Genomic DNA, 19,762 nt, shown 5'->3' with positions numbered 1-19,762 from the left:
AAAAATGTTACGTCACCTCCCTCTGCAGCTATGGAAGGGGCCCCAAGTAGTTGCTGTACGCGGATGAAATTCCTCTTTGCGGCCCTGTTTGTAGGATTAGGTGTTCTGTTGCTGTGTAATAAGCACTTTTCTTTCATTTTCTTAATAAATGTGTCTCCCAATAAACTTGCATGGAGAAGATTTAAAGTTAATCCATATAAATCGCAAAAAGAATCATGTTAGCCTTGAAGATGTTCGTGCAGAGATATACATCTCCTAGTCTGTAAAGCTTCTCTGCCACCTTATAAAATCATTTTGCAAATAATAGCTTTATTCATCTAGCAGCTTTGTAATGTAGAACTGTAACACAACTAAAGAGAGATGTAGTTGATGGTGTATAATCTCTGGAAAAAAATGCCAGATTATGTGCCAAACTTCTCATATGAATGAATAAGATTTCACACACGTCATCTATGTGGTTGGTCTTTAATCACAACTTGGTTCACAACATTAACACCAAAAAATATTTTGTTACTGTGTGACAACCCAAGGGCTGTTCCAATTTTGTCTTGGTTTTAATCACAGGGATTTTCTAAGTAAATCTCTCCTCCGCCCTTGATGCAGTTGCCCCTGCCCAGCCCATCCACCTTCGCTGCTCCAATCCCCAACCCTGGCACTCCAAACTTACCCGTTTCCTCCAAAAATGCTCTCGTACTGCCGAACGCCACTGGAGAAAATCTCGCTCCCTGGCTGATTTCCTCCACTTCAAGTTTATCCTCTCCTCCTACAGCTCTGCCCTCTCGCTCGCTAAGCAATCCTTCTTTAAATCCCTCATCTCCTCCCAGTCCTCCAACCCCCGCCGCCTCTTCGCTACCTTTAACACTCTCCTGTCTCCCCCACCTCCCCCCCTCCCTTCCTCCTTATCTGCCACTGACTTCACCTCCTTTTTCTCCTCTAAAATCGCGGCCATCAGACTTGAAATCTCCTCCTCCACCCACTCTTCCGCCACCCCCCTCTCGCCCTTCCTCCCCCCTCCACTCGCCCCCCTCTCCCCCCAGCCACCAACTCCTTCTCTCCTTCCGCCCCACCTCGGGTGAGGAAGTCCACTCTCTCATTTCTTCTTCCCCCCCTTCTACCTGCCCCCAGGACCCCATCCCTTCTCACCTTCTTCGCTCCCTTTCCACCTCCACCTGCTCCCTACTCGCTCACCTCTTTAATCTGTCCCTCTCCACCGGCATCTTCCCCTCCGCCTTTAAACATGCTCTCGTCTCACCCATTCTCAAGAAACCCAATCTTGACCCCACCTCACTCTCTAATTACCACCCCATTTCCCTTCTCCCATTTGCCTCCAAAATACTCGAGAGACTTGTCTGCAACCGTCTCTCCACCTACCTCTCTGAACACTCCCTGCTTGACCCTCTCCAATCAGGCTTCCGCCCCCTCCATTCCACTGAAACTGCCCTGGCTCAAGTTACGAGCGATCTCCTCTCGGTTAAAGCCATGGGCCACTACTCCCTCCTGATTCTCCTCGACCACTCAGCGGCCTTTGACACCGTTGACCACCCCCTCCTGCTTCACACCCTTCAGTCCATTGGCCTCTCCGGTACCGTCCTCTCCTGGTTCCCCTCCCTTTAGATTGTTCGCTCCTTTGAGCAGGGCTCTCCTACCTTCTGTTTCCAGCACTTTTAACTGCGCTCTCCAGCTACTCAGCTCACCTCCTCTCAGTCCCTCTGCCCTCTGTCTCCTCTCGCTTCTCTCCGCTCCCCTCAGTGACTCTCAACCTGTCATCCGTGCCCACCCTCTTGGGCCATAGTTACCTGCCTGTACTCACTTTTCCCCTCCCTCCCTCTCTTTTATGATGTGCCTGAGCCCCCAGAGTTATAGTGCTTACTGTTACTTGTACTGTGCTGTTTCACCTTGTACTGTGCCATTGTTTGTCCTTGTACGGCGCTACGGATACTTTGTGGTGCCCTATAAATAAAAATTAATAATAATAAATAATAATAATATGCCACAGAAATATATGTTTTTAAATTCCAGGCAGTCACACTAATGATTTTGTAACTGGGATTTCAAGGAAAACAATGGGAGCAGTTTATTATCAGAAATGCTGTCCAGTTGAAAACAATATAAACTACTTGAGAGAGCATGTTGCACTGATCAAATATGTCGCTCAAATCGCTGATATGCCATCTTACTTTTTTCCCAGGCTGAGAATAAATATATAATGGATATTAACTGGAGGGAGTCGCAGCTGTAATAAAAGGATCTTGCCAAGTCCCTAACAAACGGAAAGGATAAATTGTACCAATACAGCGCTGACAATAATATTTTCGGTGGACTCAATAATATTCTCAGTTATGAAGATGCAATTGACGGAAAATTATATGACACCACAGTGGTTGAATGCAAACAATTTGTTACATCATAAATACCTAAAACACATATAAAACATGTAAACTGCAAAAATAACAAACAAAGAGACAATAGACTGATCCTATGTCATAAATGCAATATAATAGTGGTTATACCGGTGGATAGGTCATATGATATAGTATTGAATTAATAAATTTCTCGACATTAATCAATCATCCCAATAAAAGACCAATATTTATAGGTCTAGTGTTAGGAATATAACTTAATATAATGGATAGTACTGGAAATGTTATTCATCCAACCTGTCATTCCAGATAAATTTCAGTCTGACTGTTGTCAGTAGCTACTGAGAGGAATATAAAGTGCACTTAATCAAAAGTCAGATTAAGTTTCAAGTATGAACGTCAAATCTTGAATGTATATCCCAATTAATGTAGGGACTAGTTATCTCAGAAATCCTGTGAACCCCAATCTCTAAGGGGAGTAGATAGAAGTGGAATATATCAAGGTAGCACCAGCAATGCAGTGGTGTTCAAACCTGATCACATCCAAGTGATAGCCTGCTAGTTCCAGGCAATGTTTGTAGTGTACGCACATGTCTCTTGTAAAAAGCCTTTCTCTTACTGTGGTTTCACAACAGAGGAACAGAGATGGAATAAGAGCTGGTAAACAACGTTAATAGATCTGATTCATTCTCTTGGAAGTTCAGAATTATTTGTTAATTGAATCCGATCTATTAATGTTGTTCACCAGCTCTTATTCCATCTCTGTTCCTTCCTTTATACATTCAAGATTTGAAGTTCATACTTGAAACTTCATCTGACTTTTGATTAAGTGCACTTTATATTCCTCTCAGTAGCTACTGACAACAGTCAGACTGAAATTTATCTGGATTGACAGGTTGGATGAGTAACATTTCCAGGACTATCCATTATATTAAGTTATATTTTTAACACTAGACCTATAAATATTGGTCTTTTATTGGGATGACAGATTAATGTCAAGAAATTTATTAATTCAATACTATATCATATGACCTATCCCCCGGTTTATAACCACTATTGTATTGCATTTACAACATAGGATCAGTCTATTGTCTCTTTGTTTGTTATTTTTTGCAGTTTATATGTTTTTTATGTATTTTTAGGTATTTATGATGTAATAAATTGTTTGCATTCAACCACTTTGGTGTCATATAATTTTCCGTCCATTGCATCGTCATAACTGAGAATATTATTGAGCCCACCAAATATATTATTGTCAGCACTGTATTGGTACAATTTATCCTTTCCAATGATTTTCCAGCTAGAAAAACTGACCATGTGTAGAACCAGTCTATAGCTAAAGGCTGTTCACTGTCCTAAACACTGACATTTTTTCATTTCTTAAGAAACTATACACAACTATATATAACTTGTCGTCTGAAAGGTGTTCTCTGCTTGTCATAATTTCACCCTTAGTCATTGTACTATAATTTTTGTACTTCAATTTAATGGGAACTTTACTTGAAACATTTTTTTTAAAAACTGATTAATTGAAATATGCAAAGTATGGTTCATATTTGGTTTAGCACTTGGTTGAATCCTAAAAGTTTTTTTTTCACCATGCACCCATAGCAAAGAGAAAATATAAGAGAAAAAAAAATTGGAGGTCACGCAGTTGTGGTAAAAATAAGAACGTTTTATCAACTATCTGGGATAATAACTAGATATGGTCACTGACCCCCGTGTTTTGGTTTTGTTTTTGGATCTGGATTACCTTCGTGTTTTGGTTTTGGTTTTGCAAAACCGCCATTGCGTGTTTTGGTTTTGGTTTTGGTTTTGTTTGGTTTTGTTTTGCTATTTTTGAAAAAAATAAATTTTTTTTGGTCTAAAATAACCTAATTTAGTGCTCCACAAGTTTCTTAGATAAGTGAGGTAATTCTAAAGCTAATAAATTATGAAAAAAAACAGTTTAATCCCTGGTAGGCCGTCCTCAATTCAAAGACTTGTCTGCAAATTATACAGACAAACCTGGTTGTCTACCTCCTCCATCTTTGATTACTGGCAATGTAGCCATCGTCTTTGGGTGTATATTACACCCTCTGTGGAACTAGAAATTCGAATATACAAAGAAATAAACAAAGGCAGTTTGGCATCTGTCTGCATCAGCCCCCCCCCCCCATCCACTTGTAGTAAAATAGAAAAAAAAGCAGCCTGCATGGACTGTAGAACTAGAAATTTGAATATACAAAGAAATGGACAAAGGCAGTTTGGTATCTGTCTGCATCAGATCCCCTCTCCACTAGGAGTAAAATAGAAAGCTATTCAACAGTTATATAATCTAGAATATAAATAGAAATTGAGAAAAGCAATTTGGTATCTGTCTGCATCATAATCATCAACATCCTCATTAGCGCCCTCGTCACCTCCACAAATCTCCCCCTCATCCTCTTCTATTTCCAAAGTGGCATCCTCAATTTGTGTATCACCGGCCTACACTCGGGCTGTTCAGGTACACATCAGCAGAACTGCTGAAAGGGCCCTTCTTTATGGGTAGACTAACAGAATGCTCACGATTAGACATACCACTGTTGGATGGACTCTCCACAGGGAATGGTGTCATTTGTGAATCAGAGCAAACATTATCCTCTCATTATCCTCTGTTATCTTGCAGCTCGGCTTTGATGCGTAACAGTAGTTGTGCACCAATTGTAGGTTCAGTAACTTTTTGGGATCTGCCACTAATAGCCAAAGGTGAAGGCCCCATTCTCTCTTTGCTACTGCGTGTGTAGAATGGCATGTTGGCAATTTTTTTTTTTATCGGCACTTAACTTTTGCTCAGTAACACTTCTTTTTCGCTTCAACACAGTAAAAAAAAAATTTGTTTTGGTTTTTTGGACTGATTTCGAAACACTGTGTAGTTTGACATCGCCTTGCCCAGATGACGTACTGGGAACACTAACATCAGGACTGGTGACAGAACCTGGTTGCTCATTCTGCTCATATGTGGACTGCTTTGAATCCATTCTCAGCCCAAAGCACTTGTAGTGCTAAAAATTAGTTGGTGTCAGGCCGTAGGCCTAGGGGCACAGGAGTAGAATAAACACTAACCGGTATTGGCACAACTGGTCTAACAGGCTCGGAGTCTAACGTACCCCTGGTGTTCACCAGGGACCCCCCGCAATGAGGTTTGGACTTCGCTGCGCGGGGCACGCAGGTCGCGGTTCTATTAGCCAGTTACCAGTGTAGTGAAGAGAGGTCAGACTGTCCGGGTCACAGCAATCAGGAATATCAGGTACAGAAGGGTAATCCAGAAGAGTAGTCACCAAGCCGAAGTCACAGTACTGAAGGGGTCACACAGAAGAGTAGAATGGTCGCCAAGCCGGGTCACAACAGGAAGACAGTAAGCAGGATACTCAGAAGTATGGATAGAACGGAAGCCAGGAACACTGGTGGTGAACCTGTTACTCTGGCACCCTAATGGCGCCAGAGGCAGGTTTAAATAGGATCCAGACTGAGGTGATTGGTGGAGAGCGGAGGGCGGCAGCGGATACTGAAGCAGCGTCCCGTCGCCTAGCAACGGGACTGAGACCAGGGCGCATGCGCCCGATATCCGGAAGTCCGCGGCAGCCGACGGAGGGATCAGACGTCCGTTCCCCGTCTGACAGGGAATCAGCAGGGACGGCGTCTGACAGTACCCCCTCCCCTCCTCCCTCTCAGAGAAGGATTGCCTTTCCTCAGAAATTTTGCAAGGAGACGAGGAGCATGAAGGTCGGCTTCCGAGACCCGCGCTCTCTCCTCAGGACCGTAACCTCTCCAGTGTACTAGATACTGATGTTTGCGCTGGAAGAGACGTCTCTTCAGAATCCTCTCGATCTCAAATTCATCCCCTAAAGATGTTCTAATAGGTGGAGGAGGAGCAGGTTCTCTGAAGAATTCGTTGAGAATCAGCGGTTTCAGCAATGAAATATGAAATGTGTTATGGATCCTAAGAGACGGAGGTAATGCAAGTTTGAAGGAAACAAGATTGATGACTTGTTCTATGGAAAAGGGACCAATGAACTTAGAAGCCAATTTCATGGATGGGACTTGAAGTCAAAGGTTGCGTGTAGACAACCAAACACGGTCTCCCACTCTCAGGACTGGAGCTACTCTCCTATGATGATCAGCCGCTTTCTTCTGTCTCTGTACTGAAGTAGACAGTGCTTCTTTGGTTTGAGACCAGATTTGAGAGAAGTCATGGATGAGAGTATCAGCCGCTGGTACTAGAGAAGAGGGAGCTTCGGATAAGAAAGGAGGAGCGGGGTGTCTGCCATAGATAATAAAGAATGGAGAACGACCAGAGGAGGAATGTAGAAGATTGTTGTGAGCGAACTCGGCCCAATACAGAAGATCGCTTCACGACATTTGATGATCAGAGGCAAAACACCGTAGGAAACACTCTAGGTCCTGATTCACTCGTTACGTTTGTCCGTTGGTTTGAGGGTGATATCCGGAGGAGAATTTGAGACTGACTTCAATCTTATTACAAAAGGCTCTACAGAATTTTGCGACAAATTGTACTCCTCTATCAGAGATGATCTCCTGAGGACATCCATGAAGATGGAAGATATTCTTTAGAAACAAATCTGCGAGCTTAGGAGCTGAAGGGAGACCTTTACAAGGAGTGAAGTGTGACATTTTTGAAAAGCGGTCTACCACGACCCAGATGGTATTGTAGCCGTTGCTCAAAGGGAGATCGGTGATGAAGTCCATCGTGATGCTGGTCCAGGGGGAATCAGGAATAGGAAGAGGAAGAAGAAGACCAGCAGGATTTTGTCTTGGTACTTTATGGCGAGCACAAACTGAACATGCCGAAACGAATCTCAGAACATCCGAAGCAAGTTTAGGCCACCAGTAGTATCTGGAAAGGAATTCCTTCGTTATTTTGTAACCGGCATGACCTGCAAATTTGGACTCATGCGCCCAAGTTAGTAATTTAGAGCGGAGATGTGGTTCCACAAATGAACATCCCGGAGGAGGAGAGGTTGCTGAGGAATTGGTAATGGCCACTACTTGTATCGGATTAAGAATCATCTTGTTGTCCGGAGAGCGTCCGTATTGTCAAAGGACCTGGAAAGTGCATCGGCCTTAGAGTTCTTGGAACCGGGACGGAAAGTAAGGACAAGTTGAAATCTGGAAAAGAAGAGAGACCAACGAGCTTAACGTGGATTAAGACATTGTTCCTCCTGGAGGTAAGTAAGATTCTTGTGGTCTGTCATTACCGTAACAGGATGTAAGGCACCTTCCAGCAAGTGGCGCCACTCTTCAAGAGCAATCTTGATGGCTAGCAATTCCTTGTCGCCGATTCCATAATTTAGTTCACCCCCGGAAAATTTCTTAGACAGGAATCCACAAGTCTCTAGTGCACCCGAAGAAGATCTCTGGGACAGTACCGCTCCAATTCCTACCGAAAAAGCGTCTACCTCAAGAAAAATCGGTCTCCCCTGGTCAGGCTGTTTGAGTATAGGGGCCGAAAGGAATGCTTCTTTAAGAGTCTTAAAAGCCCGTATGGCTTCGACAGGCCACGGTTTGCTGCAGGCACCTTTGCGGGTTAAAGCTGTGATGGGACAGATGATGGACGAAAAATCTTTAATAAACTGACGGTAATAGTTGGCAAACCCAATGAAGCGTTGAGTAGCCTTGAGGCCAGTTGGTAATGGCCAGCTGATAATGGCCTCTACCTTGCTTGGATCAATAAGTAGACCGGTGCCGGAAACTATGTACCCCAGAAACGGAACTTGTGAACATTCGAAAAGGCATTTCTCCAGTTTACAATATAAGGAATATTTTCTGAGACGAGAAAGAACAGTCTTGACATGAAGGCGATGCGAATGTATATCAGAAGAAAATATTAAAATATCGTCCAGGTAGACAATCACGAACTGATACAAGAGATCCCTGAAGATTTTGTTTACAAAGTCTTCAAACACTGCTGGAGCATTGGAAAGACCAAAAGGCATCACTAAGTACTCATAGTGCCCATCACGGGTGTTAAATGCCGTTTTCCACTCGTCACCTTTTCGAATGCGGATCAGGTTGTAGGCTCCTCTGAGATCTAATTTCGAGAAGATTTTGGCTCCTCTGATCCGATCGAACAGTTCTGTAATTAACGGGAGAGGATAACGATTCTTGATGGTGATGGCATTAAGACGGCAGTAGTCGATGCAAGGTCTTAATGAACCGTCTTTTTTCTTTACGAAAAAGAATCCAGCTCCTGCAGGCGAGGTGGATTTTCTGATAAATCCTCTTTGAAGGTTGTCTGAAATATATACGGACATCACCTTTGTCTCGGGAAGAGCCAGTGGATAGACTCTACCCTTGGGAATGGTTTTGCCGGGAATTAGCTCGATGGGGCAGTCCCATGCCCGATGTGGCGGAAGACTTTCTGCAGCGGTCTTGCTGAAAACATCAATGAAGTCTAAATATGGTTTTGGTAGTTTGACCTGGGAGTCCAGAGAGAGACAAGGAAGGTGGTTAGGAGGAAGTACTCTCGAGAGGCATTGATCGAAACATGAAGAACCCCAGGAAGTTACTTGAGCGTGAGCCCAATCGAATTGTGGTGAATGTTCTCTGAGCCATAGTAGCCCTAAGATGATGGAGTTAACGGCCTGCGGGATGACCAGGAACTGAATCCACTCTTGATGAAGAACCCCTACCTGCAACTGGACTGGTGCGGTGGTGTAGGTGATGGAACCGTTGCTGACACGGTTACCGTCAACTGCAGTAAGAACCAATGGTTGCGTCAATGGAGAGCAGGGTATGTAAAGCTTGGACACCAGAGTGGCGGAGATGAAGATCCATGCAGATCCAGAATCCACAAATGCAGAGCAATTTAGGGAAGTATCCGAAAACTTGAGGGTGACAGGCATCGGAAAACTGTTATCTCTTGAAGGAGAGGGAGAATGGAGACAGGAACCTAGAACAACCTCCCTTGTGTTGCCTAGGCTGTAGAGTTTTCCGGCTTCTTTGGACAAGAAGATAAGAGATGGCCGGACTCTCCACAGTATAGACACAAACGGTTTTTAATCCTACGTTCCCTTTCATCCCGAGACAAACGAGAGCGTAGAATTTGCATCGGTTCTTCGGCTGGAAGAAGTGGAGATCGGAAACAGGGAGCCAGGCGAACAGTACGGCGACACTGGATCTTCTCCTTAGAACGCTCTTGATGGCGAATGTCTACTTTGATAGACAGAGAGACCAGATCGTCGAGCTTAGACGGAAGATCTTGAGAAGTCAGAGCGTCCTTGATAGGGTCAGACAGACCTTGCCAATAGGTAGCCGTTAGGGCCTCATCATTCCATCCTAATTCTGAGGCTAAGGTACGGAACTGAACAGCGTATTGTCCTACTGTAAGGGAGCCTTGGCGAAGAGCTAGCAGACTGGATGCAGCTGAAGACACTCGGCCGGGCTCATCAAATACCTTTCCCAAGTTCTCAATAAAGGTGTCAGAATGGAGGATCGATCCATCTCTCCGCTCCCAAAGTGGGGAGGCCCAGGCTAGGGCTTGTCCCGTCAAAAGAGAAATAATATAGGCCACCTTAGCTCTCTCGGATGAGAAGTTCTCCGGTGTCAATTCAAATTGAATGGAACACTGATTCAAAAATCCACAGCATCCTTTGGGATTACCGTCATACTTCTCCGGGGTAGGAATCCATAGAGTTCTAGAGGGAACAACAGCTCCGGTAGGAGGCACAGAGACTGGAGCAGAAGCAGGAACAGGAGCTGAGGCTGGAGCAGCGGCCTGCGGAACACTCAGGGAATCCAGGCGAGAGATCAACCCCTGTAAACACTGTAGAAGTTGCGCTTGATTGGCCTCTAGCTGTTCTACCCGTACTCCTAAATGGATGAGGAGATCTCGGGCTGAGGGTTCTCCAGCACCTTCAGTCATGGCCAGAGTAAACTGTCAAGCCGTAGGCCTCGGGGCACAGGAGTAGAATAAACACTAACCGGTATTGGCACAACTGGTCTAACAGGCACGGAGTCTAACGTACCCCTGGTGTTCACCAGGGACCCTTGCAAGGATGTTTGGACTTCACTGCACGGGGCACTCAGGTCGCGGTTCTATTAACCAGTTACCAGTGTAGTGAAGAGAGGTCAGACGGTTCCGGGTCACAGCAATCAGGAATATCAGGTACAAAAGGGTAATCCAGAAGAGTAGTCGCCAAGCCGAAGTCACAGTACTGAAGGGGTCACACAGAAGAGTAGAATGGTCGCCAAGCCGGGTCACAACAGGAAGACAGTAAGCAGGATACTCAGAAGTATGGATAGAACGGAAGCCAGGAACACTGGTGGTGAACCTGTTACTCTGGCACCCTAATGGCGCCAGAGGCAGGTTTAAATAGGATCCAGACTGAAGTGAGAGCAGAGGGCGGCAGCGGATACTGAAGCAGCGTCCCGTCGCCTAGCAACGGGACTGAGACCAGGGCGTATGCGCCCGATATCCGGAAGTCCGCGGCAGCCGACGGAGGGATCAGACGTACGTTCCCCGTCTGACAGGGAATCAGCGGGGACGGCGTCTGACAGTTGGTAGATACTGCTGACAGATAGTAATTTTGACAGCCAAAAATATTTATGCACAATTATGGGGGACACCCCAAAAGCACTGGGGAGTGCTAAAAATTAGTTGGTAGATACTGCTGACAGATAGTAATTTTGACAGCCAAAAATATTTATGCACAATTATGGGGGACACCCCAAAAGCACTGGGGAGTGCTAAAAATTAGTTGGTAGATACTGCTGACAGATAGTAATTTTGACAGCCAGAAATATTTATGCACAATTATGGGGGACACCCAAAAAGCACTTTGAGTGCCAAATATTGGGAAAAAAAACCAAAAACCCTCTATCCTCCTCTCTTCTCTAGCGATTTTTGTTAGCACAATTGGAATCAGAATATTGTATTCTCTGTCCCTGCTCTAATCAGCCTGTGACTACACCCTGCTCTCTCCCTCTGTCAAATGGCGATGGATTGCTGTGGAGGCAGGTATTTATAGTCTTCAAGTATCGCGAGAACCGAGCCCCGAGATCCGACGACGTCACGATGACGTTCGGCCTCGATTTGGATTCCGAGCGGGCGGGAGAGTACCGAGCCTACTTATTGAATTGTATAACATAAACGGTATTTAGGGATGTGCACCGGCCACTTTTGGTGTCTCGTGTTTTGTGTTTTGGATTCGGAATTGCTTGAGGTTTTGGGTTCGGATTTGTTTTGCAAAACACCTGACGAAAGGTTTTGGTTCGGATTTAAGGTTTTGGATTCGGATTTATTTTGAAAAAGACATAAAAAAGTGTTAAAATCAAGTTTTTGGGTTTATTTTCACTCCTACGCTATTATTAACCTAAATAACATTCAATAACAATCATTTCCACTAATTCCCAGTCTATTCTGAACACCTCACAATATTGTTTTTAGTCCAAAACGTTTCACCGAGGTAGCTTTCTGGACTGCATAGTGCAGTGGTCCCGGTACCCAATTTGGTACCGGGGCCACAATACCTCCTCCAACTTTCAAGTGTAGTGTTTATAATTTATAAAAACTACAGTAGTTATAGCACGTCAATAACTCTTGTTTTAGACGACCATGGTACAGAGCATTCATCATTGAGATCCCATCAAGTATGTGAAAGACAGACAGGTTATTTGTTGACTTTGTTAACAAAGAAACTGTCCCTGTTGCAAATATTCGTGCAATGAAGAGTGACTTTTTCATTTAAAGGCTCAAGCTTTCAAGTGTAGTGTTTATAAGTTATAAACACTACAGTAGTTCAAGCATGTCAATACCTCTTGTTTTTGATTATGACAGGGCATTTTACTTTTGGTTTAATTTGTTGAATTTGTTTTAATTTTGTTTTACTTTGTGCTCATGGCAAACGACTGTTGAATGGTCACATAATGGCAAAAAAAGAGTTGCAAGATGGAATTGTCCTTGGGCCCTCCCACCCACCCTTATGTTGTTGAAATAGGACATGCACACTTTAACAAACCAATCATTTCAGCCACAGGGCCCACCAAACAACTGTGGCTGAAATGATTGGTTTGTTTGGGCCCCCACACCAAAAAAGCTGTTCATCTCTTCCTATACAAACTAAACAGGCTCTACTGAGGCAAGATGTCGTCCTCATCCTCAACCTCTGATTCCTCTCCCCCTACAGTGTGTACTTCCTCCTCCTCACACATTATCAATTCGTCCCCGCTGGACTCCACAGCCACAGGTCCCTCTGTACTATCTGCAGGGCAGTGCTGTACTTGATTGAGGAATTGATAATTCATTTTTATGAACATCATTTTTTTCAACGTTCTGAGGAAGCAACCTCCTTCGCCGCTCACTGACCAGGTTCCCCGCTGCACTAAAAACTCTTTCCGAGTACACACTGGAGGGGGGACATCTCAGGTAAAATAGAGCCAGTTTGTACAGGGGCTTCCAAACTGCCTTTTTTTCCTGCCAGTAACATAGCAGTACCTCTGGACTTATACTGCTGAATCAGTGAACTTTGTAATATAGCAGTACCACTGGACTTATACTGCTGAATCAGTGAACTTTGTAATATTGCAGTACCAATGGACTTATACTGCAGGATTGTTTTTGGATATTTTTTTTAATTTCTATTTTTTATAATTATTTATTTTTTTTATAACTTTTTTGAAAAATTTTTATAACTTGGGAATAATGGGGAAATAACAATGCCCTTAGAAGGACAGAGCACAGGACACAGCACCACTGGACTGAGCAGAACACAGCACAGCACAGCACAGAACAGCACAGCACGAGATATAGCAGGACAGAGGACCACCTAACACAACCTCCCTCTACCCTGATCAATGCCCGAGTGAAGATGGCGGCGGCTAGCGGGGAATTTATACAATACGAGTATCGCGAGATCCGACAGCGGGATTATGACTCAGAGCCTCGGTTTCAGTTTTGCAATTGGCGGGAATACCCGGATCTGTCTCGGATCCAGCTCGGATCGGCAACGTTCGGGTGGGCTCGGATTTCAGATATCTGAGCCCGCTCATCTCTAACGGTATTGGCTTTGGCAACATTACACGCCAATAGATGTTGATGGCTTTAATGCTATATGGGTTAACAATGTGTGGGCTAAGTCCATGGCTCCATCCTACATACCAAATAACAATTCTCAGGTATTATGGGTTATAACCATTTTTTTATAGATGTCTGCTGTTTTGGAGGATTAGAGGTGCATTGCTATATTTTCATCAGTCATGTCCTCACATATTTTTTTCATAACCTGGATGGACATTTTGAGGAGCTGAGCATGCTAGGATATAGGAATTTTGAACTGCCAGAGAGTAGCACTAACATCCTCAGCAGCTAATACAAGTTGACAAGCTTTAAATGGCAAACATGTAGTAAACGCAGACCCTAGCATTATAGATCTAGATAAAAAGAGCACAATGAAAAGTAGGTACTGCTCCTACACTCATATCTAGGGCCTAAATATCACTGAAAAGAAGATTGTGTACACTCTCCTTCAGGGTTAGATTGGGAACTAAAAGTGGCCCTGGCAAAAATTCTTAAAGTGGCCTCATGTGGATGGGACCAAGCCAACTGGAGGTGGGGCCAACACAATAGTAGGTGAGATTTAGAACTACTGGAATTTGGTTGTAGTAACATTTAGGAAAACCTGGATGTGATGACTTAAGACACAGTGGGTCATCTCTAAAGCAATGCAGGGAAAAAGCTACCAGTCCTGTGCTATAAAAATACATGAATCCTTTTGGATGATTTGTGACTGGTTTATATCTCTGTGTTCAAACTTGTTTAGTTGTTTACTAACACATCCTTCCAAAATTCCCTTAACATAAACATATCTGACTTTGTTTAATAAGTTTAACTATTACTAAACATGTTGGTACAATTGTATTTGATCAGTCTGCCAGAGCAGCATATGAGCACCTTACCCCACTGTTGCATCTTTCTCTGATGTCCTGAGATGCAAACTACCAATCAAATTTCTCTATATAAAATATATGAATATGTGTACTGTGTGTTTCAAAAAAGGCATTCAAAATAATAATCCTTATAATAAATTGCTATACAGTGCGATCACTACAAAGGTGAAATTTTGCAAGCACCTGTAAGAAAACACTTCCTTTGTAACAAATGAGCCCTAAATGTGCCCAGTGATTGGTGGTGGTTTGAATTAATGACAGTTCAGGGAGGGTTAGCTTACAATGGCATAAGTGAAGAAGAGAGTTATTCCAAGGGTTTGCTGGTGATATACAAAGTGCAAAGGAGGCAGGATTAATGATATTGTCAGTGCAATGGGGGCTGGCCATATGTTCTACAAAGTGATCTGAGAATGGGACCAGTGCAAGGTAGAAGGCAGGCACTGGAATCAATGCAAGAACCACTAAAGTATCACCAGTGCTGGAATAAGGCTCTGGGGGGCCCGGTGCACTTAAGAGAGGGGGGGGGGGGTTAACATTTTAGATACATTTTAGACAAATACACAGGCAAAACTGTGTGCACTAGTATTAGGTACATGCAGCTCTGCCTTCACAAGCAGTACGGTGTAAAGCAAGACATACATCACAAATGTCTTTTTTGTCTGACAAAATCCTGACTAAGTGAGACAGTCACCCAAATTCGGGACTGCCCCACCAGATTCAGGACAGTTGGTAGAATGTCCTGTTCTCCTACCTTTTCTTGTCACTTTCACCACCTGCGGCTGCTGAATTCTTTAGATTGGTTGCTGCTTGTCTGGATCGTGAAATGCTGGAGGCCCTATTTGGAAAGAAAATGGGTACATGAAATATAGAAAACACCAACCATCCACAGCATTAAATCAATAGCACCCATATTTAATAATAAGGCCTCCCTCCAGCCCCAACATTAAAATAATAGTACTCACATTTGATAAATAGATCTATTTCCCTCCAACCAGCCTTGACATTAAATTAATAGTACTCACATTTAATAAATAGACCAGTGGTTCCCAAACTTTTGCAGTTCGCGGCACCCTTAGAGTCTCCACATTTTTTCAAGGCACCCCTCCAAAATAATTACTGAGCAGTCCTGTTTTAGAAGTAGTTGGGTCAAAAAACTGTAATAAGTATTTAGGTCAGGACAGAAATACTTATTTAGTTGTATGCAAAAATGCCCCCTCTGCATCCAGACACTCTGTCCCCTCTGCATCCAGACACTCTGCCCCCTGGCACTCTGCCCCCTCTGCATCCAGACACTCTGCCCCCTCTGCATCCAGACACACTGCCCCCTCTGCATCCAGACACACTGCCCCCTCTCACGCTGCCCGCTCTGCTCTCTGGCACGCTGTCCCCTCCTCTGCCCTCTGTCACGCTGTCCCCCCTCCTCTGCCCTCTGTCACGCTGTCCCCTTCCTCTGCCCTCTGTCACGCTGCCCCCCTCCTCTGCCCTCTGTCACACTGTCCCCCTCCTCTGCCCTCTGTCACGCTGTCCCCCTCCTCTGCACTCTGTCACGCTGTCCCCCCTCCTCTGCCCTCTGTCACGCTGTTCCCCTCCTCTGCCCTCTGTCACGCTGCCCCCCTCCTCTGCCCTCTGTCACGCTGTCCCCCTCCTCTGCCCTCTGTCACACTGTCCCCCTCCTCTGCCCTCTGTCACGCTGTCCCCCTCCTCTGCACTCTGTCACGCTGTCCCTCCTTCTCTGCACTCTGTCACGCTGTCCCCCCTCCTCTTCTCCGCTGTCCCCCTCCTCTGCCCCGCTGTCCCCCTCCTCTGCCCCGCTGTCAGTAAGTTTTTGTGTTCTTTCTATTTTCTATGGCTGGCCCGCGGTACCCCAGTGACAACGCGGCGCACACTTTGGGAACCGTCGAAATAGACCTATTTCTCTCCAACCAACCCCAACATTTAAGTAATAGTATTCCCATTTAATAAATAAACCTATTTCCCTCCCTTCAGCAAGCCCCCAGCAATAAATTAACAGCATTTACGTTTAATAATCATTTCCCACAACCATACCCGGCATTAAATAATTGATATTCACATTTAAAAAATATCCCTTCTCCCCAAACTCAGCCCCACATTTAATTAATAGTCCCAAACCACCCAAGCAATAAATTAAAGGTCCTGTTTACCTCATCTTAATTTACTAGACTGCAGTATTAAATTAATTTGCCCTACCATCACCCCACAAATAAGATAGCACTCATTAAATAATTAACTCCCACCTAAACGCCACCATTAATTAATAGCCTACCTCCCACCCATGTACTATTAAGACAGCTCCCCTTCCTTCCCTCATATCACACAATATATTAAGACCCCTCTGGTTAAGACCCTTCCTCTCACATTATAGCAGTCCCCCGCCCTCCTTCACACATTATAGTAGCCCCGATGCCCTTCTCCACGCATTATAGCAGCACCCCCATGTCCTCCTTCACTCACTATAGCAGCCCACCTGCCCTCCCACTCACTATAGCAGCCCCCCTTGCCCTCCTTCACTCACTATAGCAACCCCCTTGCCTTCCTTCACTCACTATAGCAGCCCCCCTTGCCCTCCTTCACTCACTATAGCAGCCCCCCTGCCCTCCTTCACTCACTATAGTAGCCCCCCCCTTGCCCTCCTTCACTCACTATAGCAGCCCCTCTTGCCTTCCTTCACTCACTATAGCAGCCCCCCTTGCCTTCCTTCACTCACTATAGCAGCCCCCCTTGCCTTCCTTCACTCACTACAGCAGCCCCCCTTGCCTTCCTTCACACATAGCAACCCCACCGCCATCCTTCACACATATCAGCCCCCCACCCTCCTTCACACATATCAGCCCCCCTGCCCTTCACAACACATGTCAGCCCCATGCACTCCACAACATATATCAGCCCTCCGTCTGCCCTCCACAACACATATCAGCCCTCGTCTGCCCTCCACAACACATATCAGCTCTCCGTCAGCCCTCCACAACACATATCAGCCCTTTGTCTGTGAGGTGCTTGATGCAAATGTCACTTATGAAAAACAGAGTAATCACTTCAAGCACTTAAATTTATATGGATGTGGTTTAACGATATATTATGATACGGATCACACGCATCCATTCTTCACTTTAAGGAATAATAACTTTATTTGTACTGTATTACACTATGATATGTCTTTTTTTATTCCACATACACTTTCGTGATACACAATTGACAACAATTTCAAGCATTGACTTTTGGATGTTGGCACAAATATCACAATATTGGATTGCAAAGACTTAAGAACTATTATGCATAACAAGTACCGTCATCATTGAAAATATTCGGTGACGCTGGAAGTGGTTATCAATAAAGCATAAAACAATTTTATATAAGGAATTTTTAATTTGTAATATGCATAAGGTTGATCATTAGCACCATCTGTCCCTATTTCTTGTTGTAACATTGATAATTCTTTTGGGCTCAAATACATGTCAGGAGCTTGGATGCAGAGGGCTGTTTTTTATTGGTTGCGCTGATTCATTTATGATTTTTTGAGATAGCTTGGCGCCCAATATTTCTTTAAACTAGCAATGCACCGTCACTCCACAGTATCTGTGTTTAAATGCCTAAACATTAAAAGGACTCCCTGCTTATGGATGTCACACCCATGTCATAGCTGGGACAGAAGAGGAGGTGACAGCAAGTGGGGTGTCACATGACAATAGGACCCCCCAAGTAAGTGACCGCACAATAACACCAGACCAGAGGGGTTTCACACATCCATTTCAAATAACGGCTTTATTTACTCTGTAATTAAATATCAGAGTGCTTAATGTGGCATCAAATAAGGCGTGACTTTTAGGGGCATATTCAATTGTTGGCGGAAACGCCGAAAGTCCCGCGGTCCGCGCACGATTACCGTTATTATGGTAATCGTGGGCGGAAAAACAGTTAATACGGTAATTTACTCGCTAGATTTCAGCTCGCAGCTCCCTGAGGCGCGAGCTGAAATCCAGCTACTTTTTACCGTATTAACTGTATTACTAACAATTGAATATGCCCCTTAATGTTCTTGGACATTTTTTGCAAAATTTGAAAACTAGCCTTGGATATACATATTTACTTTTTATTATGCCACCTCAATGCACCATGTTATAAATGACAAGTATCTAATTTTTACACTACAACTAGCAGGTCTGTAATAAAGAATTAAAATAGGCAAACACGAAAAAAATAAAGAGTAATAATATCTCTAATGTCCTCCCATATATTTAAAAGTGTATTACATAAACACTGTCCCGATTTGCTGTTCTATACAATTGTTAAACAGTTACTGTGGCACTAGGTCACTCGTTAAACTGCTAATGTATTTACGGTAATTTTCAAACTAATATTGGACTATACCATGTTATGCTCTCCCTCCGATTTGATGAAGTTGGTACAGTCAGCTACGCCGTGGGCAGGAGTGTGATTAGAGCGCGCGCGTATCCTCCGCAGACAGTTGGAAGGAAGCAGCGACTAACGGACGTGTGAGTTACCGTTATAAATGTACTGCATACTGTTATAGACAATTACTAAAGGCTACTCACCATGGTGTAGAAACGGCAAACATCGTCGTTCCTGTGGCTTTGAGCTGTTTATAGTAGAGGTCAGAGGTGGAAGTATCTAATGTTCCTTCCTAGTATTGATTGCGAGTCTGAAGTTAGCTTCTTATTCGGGCAGCTTCTTATTGACGTCTTATTCGTGCTCCAGCTTCTTAGTCAGAAAAGATTATTTTTAAAGGATTAAATCAAGTTGGATCACAGATTAGTGTCCCTTATAAAAAACTGCAATGGTATTTAGCCTGAGCCAACAAGGTTTTGGGCATGAAATCGCGTCAAAGTCACCATATTTTATCATTTTGAATAAGTAGCTGCAGTTTTGCAAGGGTTAAATGCCGTTGGGCCACCAATTTGATAGTGGAAATCAACCCAGTATGGTCAGTTACATATAAAACATCTGTCTTTTGCCTGACCCAACCTTCTTTTGGGCATGAAATCAGGTAGCAAAGTGGGCACAGATAGCATTTTGATAGTTTTGAATAAGAAGCGGTAGTTTTGCAAGGGTTGATTTTTTTTTTTTTAATTATTATTTTTTTTTTATTAAAAATTGAAACAAAATTAAATCCCATATCGCAATGTCCAAAATAAAATAGACTATATACATCATCAAGGGGTAAAATGGACCAATAATGACGAAACTTCACATTATCATAAAACCCAATTCTCCTACAATCCATACACAAAAACGACTACATCGCTTCACAAATGAGAATCTATAATATAAAAGCCTAGTGGCGTGTGTGTGTGTGTGAAAAAAAAAACCAAGCTGCAGCGCCACCTGCTCGGCGGAGTTATACACTGACCTACTAAATTCTTAGGGGCGTATTCAATTGTTGCTCCGGCCGCCGGAAGAACGAGCGCGTTAAAACTATTACCGTTTATACAGTAATT

The 19,762-nt window shown here is 43.9% G+C and overlaps 1 protein-coding gene across 1 annotated transcript in view; it reads left to right on the top strand.

The window, feature by feature from the left end:
* Nucleotides 1-18,844: 18,844 nt before the first annotated feature.
* CCDC9B (coiled-coil domain containing 9B) overlaps nucleotides 18,845-19,762 on the top strand; it is a 270,324-nt gene continuing 269,406 nt past the window's right edge. Inside the window, exon 1 of the mRNA XM_075191871.1 lies at nucleotides 18,845-18,918. The gene's annotated coding sequence lies outside the window, so the exon portion shown is untranslated. The remainder of the gene's footprint in view (nucleotides 18,919-19,762) is intronic.

Source organism: Mixophyes fleayi, chromosome 12 (assembly GCF_038048845.1).
Source record: "Mixophyes fleayi isolate aMixFle1 chromosome 12, aMixFle1.hap1, whole genome shotgun sequence".
NCBI classification, from domain to species: Eukaryota; Metazoa; Chordata; class Amphibia; order Anura; family Limnodynastidae; genus Mixophyes; species Mixophyes fleayi.
This window is presented reverse-complemented; position numbering and strand designations above follow the sequence as displayed.